The 15,048-nt window shown below is 38.7% G+C and overlaps 1 protein-coding gene across 1 annotated transcript in view; it reads left to right on the forward strand.

Annotated features, from left to right (window-relative positions):
* The first annotated feature begins 1,279 nt into the window (after positions 1–1,279).
* The window catches only part of LOC106077229 (B-cell lymphoma 6 protein homolog), a 103,887-nt gene continuing 90,118 nt past the window's right edge, over positions 1,280–15,048 (forward strand). The window contains exons 1-2 of the mRNA XM_056032003.1: positions 1,280–1,436; positions 6,292–6,482. The gene's annotated coding sequence lies outside the window, so the exon portion shown is untranslated. The remainder of the gene's footprint in view (positions 1,437–6,291; positions 6,483–15,048) is intronic.

Below are 15,048 nucleotides of genomic sequence, written 5' to 3' on the forward strand. Positions count from 1 at the left end.
TCTCGGGTTCCAATCAAAAACCATTTGTGCTTATGGTGAATGTCGTAAGCATTGTTCTAAGTCTTAGATCTCATCTCGTCTATTCTCACTTGTTTTTTGTATCTTGGTTATATGGGGTTGAGGAGCGGTGTCTGAGCGGTAAAGCGCTTGGCTTCCGAATCGGGTTTGAATCCTGGTGAAGACTGGGATTTTTAATTTCGAGATCTTTGGGCGCCTTTGAGTCCACCCAGCTCTAATGGGTACCTGACATTAGCTGGGGAAAGTAAAGACGGCTGGTCGTTGTGCTGGCCACACGACACCCTCTTATAACCGTGGACAACAGAAACGGATGAGCTTTACATCATCTGACCTGCATGGACAAATAGTGGTAAGCTCTGTTAAGTTGATATTTGTGCCGGCCTCACTACACCTTCTTTACACCATCTTTACACCATCCTTACACCATCTTTACACCATCTGACCTGCATGGAAAAATATTGGTAAACTCTGTAAAGTTGATATTTGTGCCGGCCTCCCTCACTACACCATCTTTACACCATCTTTAACCGTTGAAAGAGATCATTCCAGTAATGTTTCTCTTTCTAGCGTTGAAATAAACACATTGCAAACATTGTTTTCCTATAACCGATCTGATTTTTTCATTGTTTCTTTATCTATTAGAGGTATCTTTTTTCTGTCATAAACCTGATATGTCATATGAATCCTAAATGGTTCTGTCTTCCACAAAGACTTACGGTCTATAATTTCAACTGTTCTGATTTGTGTGTGTTTGTGTGTGAGTGTGTCCACCACTACCTGTTACTTAGAACTGCTACCACCTTCTCCAGCCCCTCCACGCTCCAAATACACTTTGATTTCACCCTTCACTGATTCCCTTCTCTCCAACATGACTCCCTTACCCTCCTGCCTTCTACAACCTCGCCAACACATAACATTGTAAAAAGTAACGGTTAACTGAAATTACAAATATGAAAATGAATGGGGGGGGGGGCGGTCTACTTGGGGCGCCTAACCCCCCCCCCCCCCCCCCCCCCAAGCAAAGAAACAAAACACAAAGAAATAAACCAAAGAAATAAACTCTAGCTATTTAAAACTAACGGTAAGTTTGTTACACTCAGTGAGATTTGTATGCCCCCCCCCCCCCCCACCTTTTCATAAGATTTTTCTGATAAACTTCTCTGCTAGCAAAGAGAAAGAAACTCTTGCCAAATCTCTTTTATTTTAAAGAGGAGGAGTTTTCGGCCCCTTTGTTGGCGTCATTGGATCGGAAATGATCGAACTGTCAGTGAATCGGATCTGAAGAATCAACTTTGACGTTCAACGTAGACAACACCGAGGGTTTAACATGTGACACTAACCTCGTTCTCAGTTCAACGTCTGCTAGTGTATGTCTTAGAGATGTTTAGTCTTCTGGTATTAAATGAAATTGTTTCTCTGTAAGTATTAGTGAGTGAATATCGTACTTATTGGTGAGGGTGTTAAATAACATGTCGAAGTGAAGAGCACCGCGTTTGAAACTAGCTGCCAGTGAAGAGCTGAAGTTGGAGTTCGTCTTCTGCTGCATTCTCATTGTTACGAGGTCAGGGTTCAGACTGTTCTTCTGTTTTGTAGCCAATTTCTTGTTTTTGCGTCTTGGTGCATCTTTGAAAAACATTTTCTGGTTCCACAAGGGGCTAGTTTCACTACTCTTAACTTTCAGCTTCCGAAATATGTTTCTTTCTGTTGTATCCGGTTTCTAGGTAAACAAATATACGTCGATCGTGTAGGGGGATAGCTTCTAAAGCGTATAAAACTAACCGTTTTCCTTGAAGTTTTCTTGAAGTTTGGTTAACAGCTTCATCTTCGTTTTATTCTACAGTTCTACTTAATATTGTTTTCTTAACTTCTTCCAGATAGAGCGAAGTTTTCCATTGGTGTTTTTTTTTCAATTATTATTTTAACGGATACCATTGTTGCTCCACTGCTCCACTGACTGTGGCTGGAACTTAAAACTAATAACAAAAATGTGAGGACGTATTAACGGCGTTAAGGTTTAAGATTAGACCAAGTCAATTAAAAACATTCATTATTGCGCGACATTGTCACCATTGAAATTTTACATCTCAACGCCTCTCAAAACGGAAATAGAAATATTTGTGTAAAAGTAGATGGGATATTAAAATACAAAATGCGACATTTCTAATACTTTAGATTAGTATTACAAACTGTTAGTGCCGAATATATAAATTCCTCCACAACTTTCGGGTTTCTAAGGCACAACATTGTCCATTGTCCTTGGAGAAGTTAACATTGGTATAGTGCTTTCATCACAACGACCTATCAGCTTTACGTTCAACCAGCATAGACCAGGAACATAATTAGATCTACACACCCCTAAGAATAATTCTAGTACCTTTAGCTGCACATGGGTTCTCAACCTGTGGATCGCGACCCCCTTGGGGGTCGATTGACCATTTGCCAGGGGTCGCTTAAGACCATCGAAAATATGGATTATTATTGTATACTCTTCTATTGCTGTATGTGTGTGTAAGGGGAGGGGGGTCGCGGCAGAGTGTTGGGTTGTAAAAAGGGGTCGAGAGCTTAAATGGTTGAGAACCACTGTGAGTCTAGCAGGACCTCATTCCGCGATCATTGGATCGACAATCGAGTTCTTAGCCTCTCTAGTAGGACTCAATCACACGACAATTAGATCGAATGACGAGTATTTAACCCCTTGACCACCAACTCGCTTGGCGTAAGATATACTTTATCAACAGCACTATATCTAATTTATTTTTTTACTTTGAGATAACGAATCTACAATAAAGCTTTTAGATAACTGCTCACGGAATATGTAGTGTAACAGGTTTCAATTTCACTTTTAATCTTCAGAATCTATTAAATCCAGTAGATACGAGCTTCCGTAATTCAATGTTCTTGACTTGTTAGCAAGATCCTATGTGTCGCTGGGCAGCACTAAATAATCATTTCTTGGTGGTTCACTTAATAACATAAATAAAATACGTTCGCGGATCTTGAGTGATACTGCCTAGTTGCGAACCATTTGGTGTTGCGCGAACCTTACGTTGAGAACCTTTGCACGGATACTCCTCATGCATGGATGGTTCCAGAGGTTTCAAAGTTGTATCGTTATCTGGAAAATAATGTCTTGATGTGCTAATCTGACTCTATGGAGATGGCAGGTTGTACGACTGTTAGATGCCCCTCGCTTTATGAAAATGTATGCATGGAACAAGTGATATGTTATGCATTCTAGCAAAGGCCCAGTAGTACTCATCTTTTTTTAAAGCAGTGTTTCTGAGTCAAAAACCATTTGTGCTTATGGTGAATTTCGAAAACATTGTTCTAAGTCTTATATTTAGATCTTATCGTCTATTCTCGGTTATTTTTTTATCTCAGTTATATAATTTTGAGGCGCGGTCTCTGAGCGGTAAAGCGCTTGGCTTCCGAACCGGGGTCTCGGGTTTGAATCCTGATGAAGCCTGGGAGTTTTAATTTCGGAATCTTTGGGCGCCTCTGAGTCCACCCAGCTCTAATGGGTACCTGACATTAGTTTGGAAAAAGTAAAGGCGGTTGGTCGTTGTGCTGGCCACATGACACACTCGTGAATCGTAGGCCACAGAAACAGATGACCTTTATATCATTTGCCCTATAGACCACAAGGTTTGAAAAGGGTGCTTTACTTTTTTTTTATATACATTGGTTATAAGTATAATGTAGGTTATATTATGATAATAATTTAGTTGTAACTACGTTTTATCGTAGGTCTTACATCGAGGATGTATTTTTTTAATCATATATCTTGGTTATATCTAGTTTAAAGTTTGTAATTGTGTTATTGAAGGCTGAACTTTTTGGTGCAGCCGTTTTGACTCGACCTTTTTGACGCTGCAGTTTTGGCGCAGGATTGTAAAGGATTGTACATATTTTTAGCCTCTTAAAATAATTTATTTTGTTATAAATCTAAAAAGAACATATCAATATTTGTTTGTTTGTTTATGTTCAAAAGTATTTCTTATAGAAAGAACATAAGTAATTTGTCTCCTTAGATCTGGGATTTAAGTTTCTAGTGCAACTATTGTCATGTCACTACATATAGGCCTATAAAGTGTGGGTTGTAATATTTTTAGAGACATGAAACAATTCTTTTTTAATACGAACATTATTTATTTAATTTATCGTATCTACAACTAAAGAAAAATTAGGAAAACTAATGAATCTAATCCTGTCCGTTACGTACAGCTCGCCTATAATTTATAGAGAGGGAAAGGGGGAGCATGTCAGTGCCATAGTCTCAGGTAGGAATGTCACCTTCCATAGTTTGTATGCCGTACATGTTCCTTCAGAATTGAAGAGTATTACATGGAAGCCGAAACCACCCATTGGACGCAACAGGATAGCGCGGTCAGTCTCAAGTCTTCAGTCTGGAGTATCAAACGATCACGCAGCCATTCATGGTTCGCAATATGCATTCATAAAATAGTTAAAATTATTACAACTTATTTTGGGGGATCTTTGGGCACCTCTGAGTCCATCCAGCTCTAATGGGTACCTAACACTAGTTGGTGAAAAGTAAAGGCGATCGGTCGTTGTGCTGCCCACATGACATACTCGTTAGCCTTAGGCCACATAAACAGGTGACCTTTACATCATCTGCCCTGTAGACCACAAGTTTTGAAAGGGGAACTTTTATTTTGGGGCGGGGGGTGGGGGTGTGCGTGAATAAAGGATAGGGAGAATGTAAACTTTTTATACCATTGTCTAGTAGAGTTAAACAAAATGTTTATTATACAAAATTTAGTATTTTATAAATTAAGAAAAACTCGAACGGCCCGCAGTCTGTGCCAAAACAGTAGCGTACTTTTTGTGACATCTTGATAATAGCCTGGTTACATTCAAGTGATCTCTAAGTTAGCAGGGTTTTCCTTCATTTTTAAATATGCATTTTTATTATAATATAAGTAACACGAATACCTAAACTTAAATCTGTTCAGAATAGTTGCATAGTCATGAAAGATTGGTTTGTTAATGAATAAATAGAAATTTATTTAGCGTTTATCACTATTGAAATCTAAAAAAAAAAAATATAACAAAGTTACAAAAACAGTTTGTGTGGAAACACAAATTCAGAATCGGCACCCGAAGTGGTCCACCCAGGCAGATAAAAACGCAGGTATCAATATTTTCAGAAAGAACATCAGAATTAAATTCTATCAAAGATAAATGACAGAGAAGAATGGAGAAAGAAGGTTGATAGATCTTGTGTGGTGCCCCATCGGTCCAGCAGACCAGAGGATAGGTGAAAGTCAATGTGAAATTAAATGCGAACCTGGCCTAACTGATGTCTTATAATGAGTATCTAATCAATGTAATAGTTTTGTAAAGGGTCAATGTCTTATTCAAATCCTAAAAAAAAAAAAAACATTTCCGTAAAAAAAAAAAATTCCTTTAGTTAAGTGTTCTGTGGTGGTAGTGTGGCATAGCAGTTCATGCGATAATATGAAAACCTACTTATTAATTGTTGTTTTAAATTATGTCCAACCTATATGCATACTAAATAGATTTTTTTTTCTCTTAAAAAAAGTAAACATTATTTTTGGGTACATTTAATACTTAGAAGTCGGAACTTCTACTAATTATTATCTCATTGCAAAAAATAAATTTTTAACAAAAAGTCTAATAAATGTGTTAGAAACATTGTGATGTTATATAAATCCTACTAGAGAGCCTCCCGTGTTTGTTACTATTAATAGTGAATAGTTGTAAAAGTGGTGTATTTTTATGGAAAAAAAAAAACTGCTTGCATAAGTGTTTAAAAAAATTGGACTTTTCCAATTTAGAAAAGAAAAAAGTAGCCGTTGCATCAGAACTTTGAATGGACTAAAATATTATGATGTCGGATTTTCACTCTTTTCTAGTTTACGATATCTAAACGGGACGGACAGACGGACAGACATTTCACACAAAACTAATAGCGTCTTTTCCCCTTTCGGAGGCCGCTAAAAATGACTTCTCTATGTCTTTGTCTGTCTGTCTGTCTGTCTCTGGGTTGACATATGAAAGAAAATGCAACTACTGGAAAATGTAAACGTTCCATAGCTGTGTTATATTTTTCATGTGTTCAAAGCGTCAAGTTTCTAGCAACGAGAAGCAACTCATTCTACTAAAACCTTGCAATTCTTACATAAGTTCCATTTCACAAACACGATGGAAATTATTGTAGCTTTTGTAAAATTTGATTTTTTTAAAACATGATTAAAAAGTTGTTATTGTATTTTTTTTTTATGACAGGATACCTTAAGTTGACATCGCAAGAAACTCTGAAACGAAATAGGCTTGAAATAGAAAAAAATATTTATCTGCTAATAAGTTGCACAGTTTCCCTGGTAACAAACATCTCCGTTGTCTTGCTCACTGAATACGTTACGAGCGTCCTTAGCAACAGAAAGGAATAGCAGCTTACTGGAAGAACAGAAATACAGGTTAGTGAATGTATCATAGATCGCACATACAGAAATAAATGTGCTCAATTTTATTTTCTAGAACCATGTGACTCTTGCAGCAGACGACTATATTCTCATAGACAGACATTTTAAAGAAATCATTTTATTCATCATGTATCCTTACCTGTGGTCATTCAGCTGTGTGCTAAAATTTGGCGTTAGCGTATCAAGACAGACATTTTCGAGTTTAGCAACAGTGTCTGAACAAGCATACCCACTCCCCTGGATCATGCATTGTTTTAGTTCTCACCTAACCATAGTAGTGCATTGATTTAGTTCTCACCTAACCATAGTAGTGCATTGATTTAGTTCTCACCTAACCATAGTAGTGCATTGATTTAGTTCTCACCTAACCATAGTAGTGCATTGATTTAGTTCTCACCTAACCATAGTAGTGCATTGATTGGTTCTCACCTAACCATAGTAGTGCATTGTTTGGTCACTACACAATCTAGATCTGTGTATTTTTGTGTGAAAATGGAGAATGCCTTTTGCATTGAGGTTCTCAATTCCAATTCAAAACCCATTGTGACAGGGCCGGCCTTACGAATTGCGGGTCCCAATTTAATGGATGCTTGCGAGGCCCCCTCTTCTAATTTTTTTTTACAATAACAACTATTAATATTAATTAGATCATTATACCAACATTTGTTATACAACATGCGTAGGAGGAAACTCAAACGCAATTGGTCCCTGTGAGTTAAATGAAGTTACGTCAATCTTACGATTGGCCTACAGCCCTACACTAAATATATTAACCCTCTAAGTCCTATATCTGTAAAAATCGGTGACAAGAGCCATGACTGATAGTGATATACTTAATGTAAAAGGTGTGGGGAGGGCGCGTTGCCCAGTTGGAGCAATAAGTCCAATAGGCCTAAGACATGTAACACTATTTCTTGCTTTTAGCTTTCGTTTAGCGCCAGGATCCTATCACTTGTCTAGACCAGTTGAGAATGGTGTGAGGGGAGAAAAAAGCGGGTATCAGGTTGAATTTTAACGTAATCGCTTTAAATTGCATGTATTAAAAAAAAAAAGAAAGAAAAAAAAAAGTGGACAGACCCGTTTTCGAACTCTTGGCTCCAGTCTTCTCAAGGCGGCATTCTAACCACTGCGCTAGTGAAGTGCGTGCGAAATTAGTAGTTTTTATAGTTATCTATGGTTAGTTTCAAATTTATGGCGGCGACCTATAAAGGCGACTAATTTAGATTATATCACCACATCAGTCAAGTACAATTTCTTTCCCTTGTTCAATACCCAACAAAATGATTAATTAACTAGATGGTTAAATTTTTTTTTTGATAGAATCTTGTGTAGTCAGGTAAAAAAAAAAGGATTGTGCTAAATTTCAGCTTGATCCAAATTGGTTGTCGGAGAATAGCGTGTACAAACTTTTTACCAGACAGACAAACAGATAGACAGACAGATGGAGTGAGTTGATATAAGCTTTCTAAAATATTTGTTACAGGGAAGAAGGAAGCAAGACAAAAAGCTGACATTATAAACAAGCATAAAGCTCGTGCACACATTTAGACAACAGACAGACAGACAGACAGATAGATAGATAGATAGATAGATAGATAGATAGATAGATAGATAGATAGATAGATAGATAGATAGATAGATAGATAGATTAGATAGATAGATAGAATCAGGTCCAAACAAAAAGACTTGTACCAGTAGCTAAGTTCAAGAATAAAGTGAGGCACTGTATACGATTATAAAGAAGGTTGCTTACAATAGACCCTCGTTTAACTCACTAACAGTGTCAAAATGTTCCGACCCAGTCCAAGTGGATTCCCAAACCTAACTTGTAAATGTCTATCTGCACTCTGCTCGGCCTGGCTAGATTCTTGAGAGCTCTTCGCTTACGTCCCTTGCTAGTATTTCTAGGGGGTTGGCCCGAGAAACTTTAGGGACTCGACCAAGCCTACCTTTTTTTTCTCCACAGAATCATTCATAATACGGTTTGTCAATATTTTTTTCTTTGAAAAGATCGGGCCGCTTTTTCTTTCTTTTCTTCCCAAATCGCCGTTTTGTCGCTATGTGTTTTTATAGACTCCGAGAGTATTTGTTCTCCTCCGATACAGAAGAGCTCTCAATGGCCGCCATAATGTCACAACACTTGAACGAAGAAACGCGCAATTCACTTTTCCCCCTCCCCCCTCCACAGTTGAAGGGGCGGTATGGTATTGTGAGCCCCGCTGGTGAATCTCCACACACACACACTACCCCCTCCCCAACTGTTCACTGTAAAGCAGGTAACTTTAACATTTCCCTCTCTGTGTCAAGTTCCATTTTCTTTTCTTCCAGATTTTGATTTCATTTGGTCGCTATTAAAGGTTATAATGGCATACGAAAGGGAGGGGGAGCATAAGGAAAAAAGAAATTGTTGGATGGGGGAGAGGGCGAACTAAGTAGAATAGAGAAAATTATAGTCATTGCGATGACATAGATTTGAAATTTGAAACGCGATGGCTGCCCGTGTGTATCTTAGAGCAGCAGTTAGAGGTATTGCTAGCACCCCCGGGCTCATAATCGTCTGGCCAGGGTCTTGTGTGTATTTGTCCTCTTTACACCCATCTTTCTAGTCCTATAGTTCTATCTGCGCCCATCGTAGCAGTGAATAGCCTCGTTCTGAGATAAAAACAAACACTTTTACGTGAGTTTCAGTTGAAAAGAGAGGGGGGAGGGATAAAAATAGGGAAACCATGAATATCAATATGGTTTTGTTTAGTGCGCCCCCCACCCGACTTCGCCCCTGCTATTGTTCAATACGGTGATTTTGGTTGTTGTTTCGCACCCTTATCAAATCTTATTCTTTTCCTTCGCCTCTTCCAATGACGTCTTGCAATGGAGAGAACAATTGAAATGAAGTGAAAAAAAAAGTGATTTTCATTTTTTTTTTCTAAAAAAAGGAAAAGGGGGGGGGAGGCTATTTTAGTGTCTGCCCGTGAGTTGCATCTGTCCCAATAGACCCCAGGTGAGACAGATGATGGTGTAGCAATGTCAATTCTATCTATGAATATGGTGACAATGGTAAAGCGTGTTTGTACTCCTTTTAGAATTGGGGCGCCAAGAACTTTTGTTGTCGAATGCGCGCGCTGTTTGCAATGTCCTGCTGCTTAGTGAAGAATTTCTCTCGGAAGTTTCGAATATTTGATTTTACGACTTTTCCAAATACAAAATCAATAAAAAGTCTAGAAATGATGTGCTTGGTAATACAATTTCTGTGTTTTAAAATCATGATATCCACATGGGTTTAGCGTTGCAATATAGTCCCACAGAGAGCCTGAATGACACCAGTGCAGAAATATTTATATGTACTTTATAACTATAGGAGATTCAAAATATAGTTTCTTGCATTTTACATAGTTTTTAACCTTTAAAATTATTTTAAATGGAGTTTGTAGTTTAGGCTTTTTGGAGGAAATAGCTCATTTTCTTTAAATTTCGTGGACATTTTTGTTTTATACATGATTTCTTTAATTTTTAAAAATAAATTCTTTTAAGAATATTCAGTTTGCATCAGTAAATCATGTTGGGTGCGCAGTGGCTGAGCGGTAAAGCGCTTGACTTGAGGGTTCGAATCCTGGCGAAGACTGGGATTTTTTTATTTCGTGATCTTTGGGCTCCTCTGAGTCCACCCAGCTCCCAATGGGTACCTCTGAGTCCACCCAGCTCCCAATGGGTACCTCTGAATCCACCCAGCTCCCAATGGGTACCTCTGAGTCCACCCAGCCCCCAATGGGTACCTCTGAGTCCACCCAGCTCCCAATGGGTACCTCTGAATCCACCCAGCTCCCAATGGGTACCTCTGAGTCCACCCAGCTCCTAGTGGGTACCTCTGAGTCCACCCAGCTCCTAGTGGGTACCTCTGAGTCCACCCAGCTCCTAGTGGATACCTCTGAGTGACCCCCATCCAGCTCCTAGTGGGTACCTGGCATTAGTTTGGGAAAATTAAATGCGGTTGATCGTTGTGCTGGCCCCATGACACCCTTGTTAACCGTAAACAGATGACCTTTACATCATCTGCCCTATAGACCACAAGGTCTGAAAGGGGGAACTACTTACTTATTAAATCCTAATCCAAGAAACTAAAATCTTTTAGAATTATAAGAGTCATGAAAAAAAAGAGGACAAATATGTATAATATATTCTACATTTTTATTTCATGGAAAGATGGCGATTCTTAATATACAATACGTGTACTCACAATACAAATAATCACAAAACCTGCCCAGGAAAATTAGTATAAGATAGACCATTCTCGCTAAGTATAAGGTAGACCATTCTTACTATGTATAAGATAGACCATTCTTACTTTGAGATAAATTATAAAATAAACTATGGCAGTGCAACATCCTAGTGGAGATGATCCCCATGAAGAGCCCCATGTCCAGGCCTGGTTGTTGGATAAAAGCCTTTCTAACGGCCAACGGGATAATGGCGCCTACGTCGCCGACGCCCTACTGGACTTCACTGAAGTAGAGATGATCACGACAAACTAAACAATGTCAAGGATGCTAAACTTCACCGCTGCCAACTAAACCAAATCAAAATCGAGCTCTAATTTGTAACAATATCTGAAGGCGTGACAGTTGATCTTGGTATCAAATCTATTTCATTGCTGCTCGTTTGTTGCCATGGGTTTTTAGAGTCCAAGTCTACTACTTCCTGTATGTTGAAACTATTGTGCATTCAAAGAGTTTAGACAATTGTATTCTCAAGTGCTAACAATTACACAGAGATTGTCCTTGACCTTTCAAAAACAAAGCCAATCAAACTCTTCCTTTATGGTGTACACCGGAGACACCAAAACCGCGAGCTAATTATAGTTTTCCCGCCATTTATGGAAGAGCGGAGCAGCTGAGAAGCACATCAATCTTCTGTTCCAAATCTGTAAAAGTGCTTACAGCTCAGCAGGAAATTGTTGGTTAGATTAAGAAGTCAACTCTGCTATTGTCAATAAAGAAACAAATATCTAAGAAGTCAACTCTGCTAGTGTCAATAAAGAAACAAATATCCAATAGGGCTGTTCAGAAATATCCACAGTTGTACCAGACAAACCTACAATGACACAGCATAGAAGACAACATGGGATGAATTTGTTAATTGACAAACCTGCTTGACTAGCTTGCCTAACGAGCCAACCTGCCTGACTGTGACGATACCCTCTACTGCAGAGACTTTTGTTTTTCAAAAAGAAATCAGCAACACTCAGAGCAAGACATCCTTGAACTTGTGACTTCGCCTCACGCAGTTCCAATGGTGGTCAATAAACGACAAGGATCTTCAACGCCAAGAATAGTAGGTGGACTGGAGACAAATAAAGCAATAACTCGCATTGAGTCTTTATCCTAAGCCTGTTCCAGAAAACCTTAGATGACATACCTCAGAAGTTAAACACTTCACAACGCTTGATCTTTTCATGGGATAGTATTGAATACCGGAAGGAGTAGAAACAACAATGAATGTAAGTTACAAAGGCATAGGCTACAGTATTTGGATTTTTTTTTTCAGTTCGAATCTTTTTATAAAGCCAGATATTTCATGATGATAATGGTACCCAGAACAAAGTTTATATATTAATATATAGCTTATATATATATTGATTCAAAGCAAAATGAAAGTGTTTAAAAAGTAGTGATCACTAAGCAGTATGTAGTGTGAATGAATGTCACATTATATTGTTAGTTGTGTACAGCTGTGTACACGGCCCCTATATGTGTAGCTACAGTCAAGTGGGGTAATTACAAGGGGTAGGGTTAGGGTTAGGGTTTATTTAGGTACACTTTAGGCAAATCTTTGCAATGCAAATTGTACAGACATTGATATTCAACACATAGCAATAATGCACTTGCTTGCACTGCGGTAGCACAGAGCATTGCAACGTCAAGTCCAATGTCAGTGATGTTGTCACCACAGATACTTCATCGCGGCCACTCAGTCATAGCAACACAAAGAAACATGGATGACACTTTAGTTTTTTTTTTACTATTATATTTTATAAAGCCTAAAAAAACCCGAATATCTTGACATTATCCAAAGTCTCAGACATTTCCCCTTCGTTTTAGAATGCTTTTACTGTGAGCGACACTCCAGTCTTTCCTGGTACTTCCTGCTGCATTCAGACACGCCATCTGCTTAGACATGTCAGTACTCAAGAACCGATAACTCTTCAATGACTTTGTATAAAAAGTCCATTCTTATAGCGCATTCACTCCCTTTCTCCGTTGTTTCCCTCACTTATTGTTATTGTTAGAGAGAGCTTTCGTTTGGGGGCGGACTTTGTAAGCAGTAGACATTGAAACACATTACATGTGTCTTTTATATAACATCGAACACTTAGTATGTGGAAGTCTAAATGTATACAGAATAATTATAATTGCGATTTTTGGGAGCTGGGGGGAGGGGAGGTGAAAGTTCTGTGTTACTTTTACCTGGCTTGCACTAAAAAATATTTTATATTGGGGGAGGGGGGTCAGAGATGGGACCTGGATGGTACAAAAGTTTCCGCCAAGTTTCTACATATGACACGAAGACCGTGTTTTTTTTATTTTTTGTATTCTGCGCCTTGTAGAAAGCCAATGGGCTGTGTAGGACGCTTGAAAAGGTTTTCTTGACGCTGCCATGCAAGACCAATGGTTTTCTCCTGCATTGACGCAGCGTCACCGTTAGGTAAACAGCTATCATCTTGAAGACAACACGCTAAGCTGATGTATTCATCCAGTGGAAGCAGCGCGCGCTTTTCAAAGAGCCCTTTGGGCGCCTTTCTGAGACTTTTTTTTTTGGTCGCTAAAGCCACCCCAAACTCCAGCCCAGAACTCCACCTCAGAACGCTCTCCACCTTCTCTAAAACTTATACTCGGTTCAGAGAAACCTCTTCGTTTAAAACTTGTTTTCATTTTTATTTTTATTTTAAAGAATCAAATAATAAGTCTTTCAATTCTATGATGACATAAGCAATTCTGTAATGATATATATATATATGCAGACAATGCTGTACTGTTGTATTTCTCGTTGTATATCTCGTTATCTGAGAAAGTTGACCTATTTGCCTGTAATCAAAATGTTTTGTTACATCATATAGATCTAAGTTAGGGGGAGCGGTGGTTAAGCGGTAAAGCGCTTGACTTCCGAACCGGAGACCGGGGTTCGAATCCTGGTGAAGACTGGGGAAAAGTAAAGGCGGTTGGTCGTTGTGCTGGCCACATGACATCCTCGTAGGCCACAGAAACAGATGACCATTACATCATCTGCCCTGTATATAGGCTTGGACAACTCATGTACATCGAATATGTTATGTCAATCATAAAAAAGATATGTTATGTCAACTCATATATATATATATATATATAGGATGTCATATGTCTACTTACATAGATGTTATGTTGTTATATATGTAACGTCAACCTTAATAAGTTACAACTTGTTTGTTGTGCTGCATTTGAAAACTAGTGTCATTGAAAAAGGGATTTGAACAAATGGGCTGGGTTGGGGGTACATTAATTTCTTGTGAATTTCTTCTTTCTGGCATACGCCTCATATTTGTCTATGTTCATAAACTCTTCGGTCATGCCTCATCTATTTAGCACACTTTTATATGGATACAATGGATTCCACTGGATTCTAAGTATCCCGCAGGGGGTGCAAGTGACTGTTAAAAAAAAAGAGGGGGGACAGAAAAAAATGTTATAAATAATTAGAAGAAAAAAAATGGCGCCCTCCTCGAGCTCTTAGGTATAATCTTTCTGAAAATAAATAATACATGCTACATATAGAGATGTTGTTTATATCAAGTTGATGATTGTTTGGTCAGAATAACTGTATTTATTTGATGATTCTTTTAAACATTGTAAAATCCAATATGCCAAGGCAATACTTCTCAGCCTCAACCTGGCGCTCGGGAGGAAACATTCGTTAGAGGAGACGAGCAGGCCAATAGGGTAGCAAAAAATAGCCCCCCTTAGGGATGCTTAAGGACCCAGTTCATTGCACTGGCAGGGATGGAAGATAGCCCCAACAAACATGTCACTATTCACACACCATTTCTCAAGGGACCGTTTTCTATGGCGGACACAGGCCCGCTGATATGAAACAGAGAAAGAATCTGGGGGAGTTTCCGCGGTGTGCTCGGACTTTGGCCTCGCTTATAGTACGAGCCTATTGGGATACGAGCAATCAGGAATAGGGATGAAAAAATTTACCACCTGCTTGGATCTTTCCCAGACAAAAGTTTGTTCAGACAGGCAGCTGGAGACAAGCTTCTATAGACCTAGAGTTCCAAGAGTCTTAGACTCAACTCTTGGGATAATTAAGAAGAAGAAGAAAATCCTATATGGAGCATACAATACAGCAACAACAAATAATGTAAAGGGACTATTTGCCCCAATAAAGAGAAGTCACAAACTATATTCTAACAAATTTAAGCTGGTACTGTGTTCACAACAGAAAAAGTTACGATTGATTGTAGGAACTCTTTCAGGGGAGATGATCTTCTAGACCGAATTATTTTCTATGAAGAGTCCACCATTAGATAAAC

This window comes from Biomphalaria glabrata, chromosome 6 (genome assembly GCF_947242115.1).
Source record: "Biomphalaria glabrata chromosome 6, xgBioGlab47.1, whole genome shotgun sequence".
Taxonomy (NCBI): Eukaryota; Metazoa; Mollusca; class Gastropoda; family Planorbidae; genus Biomphalaria; species Biomphalaria glabrata.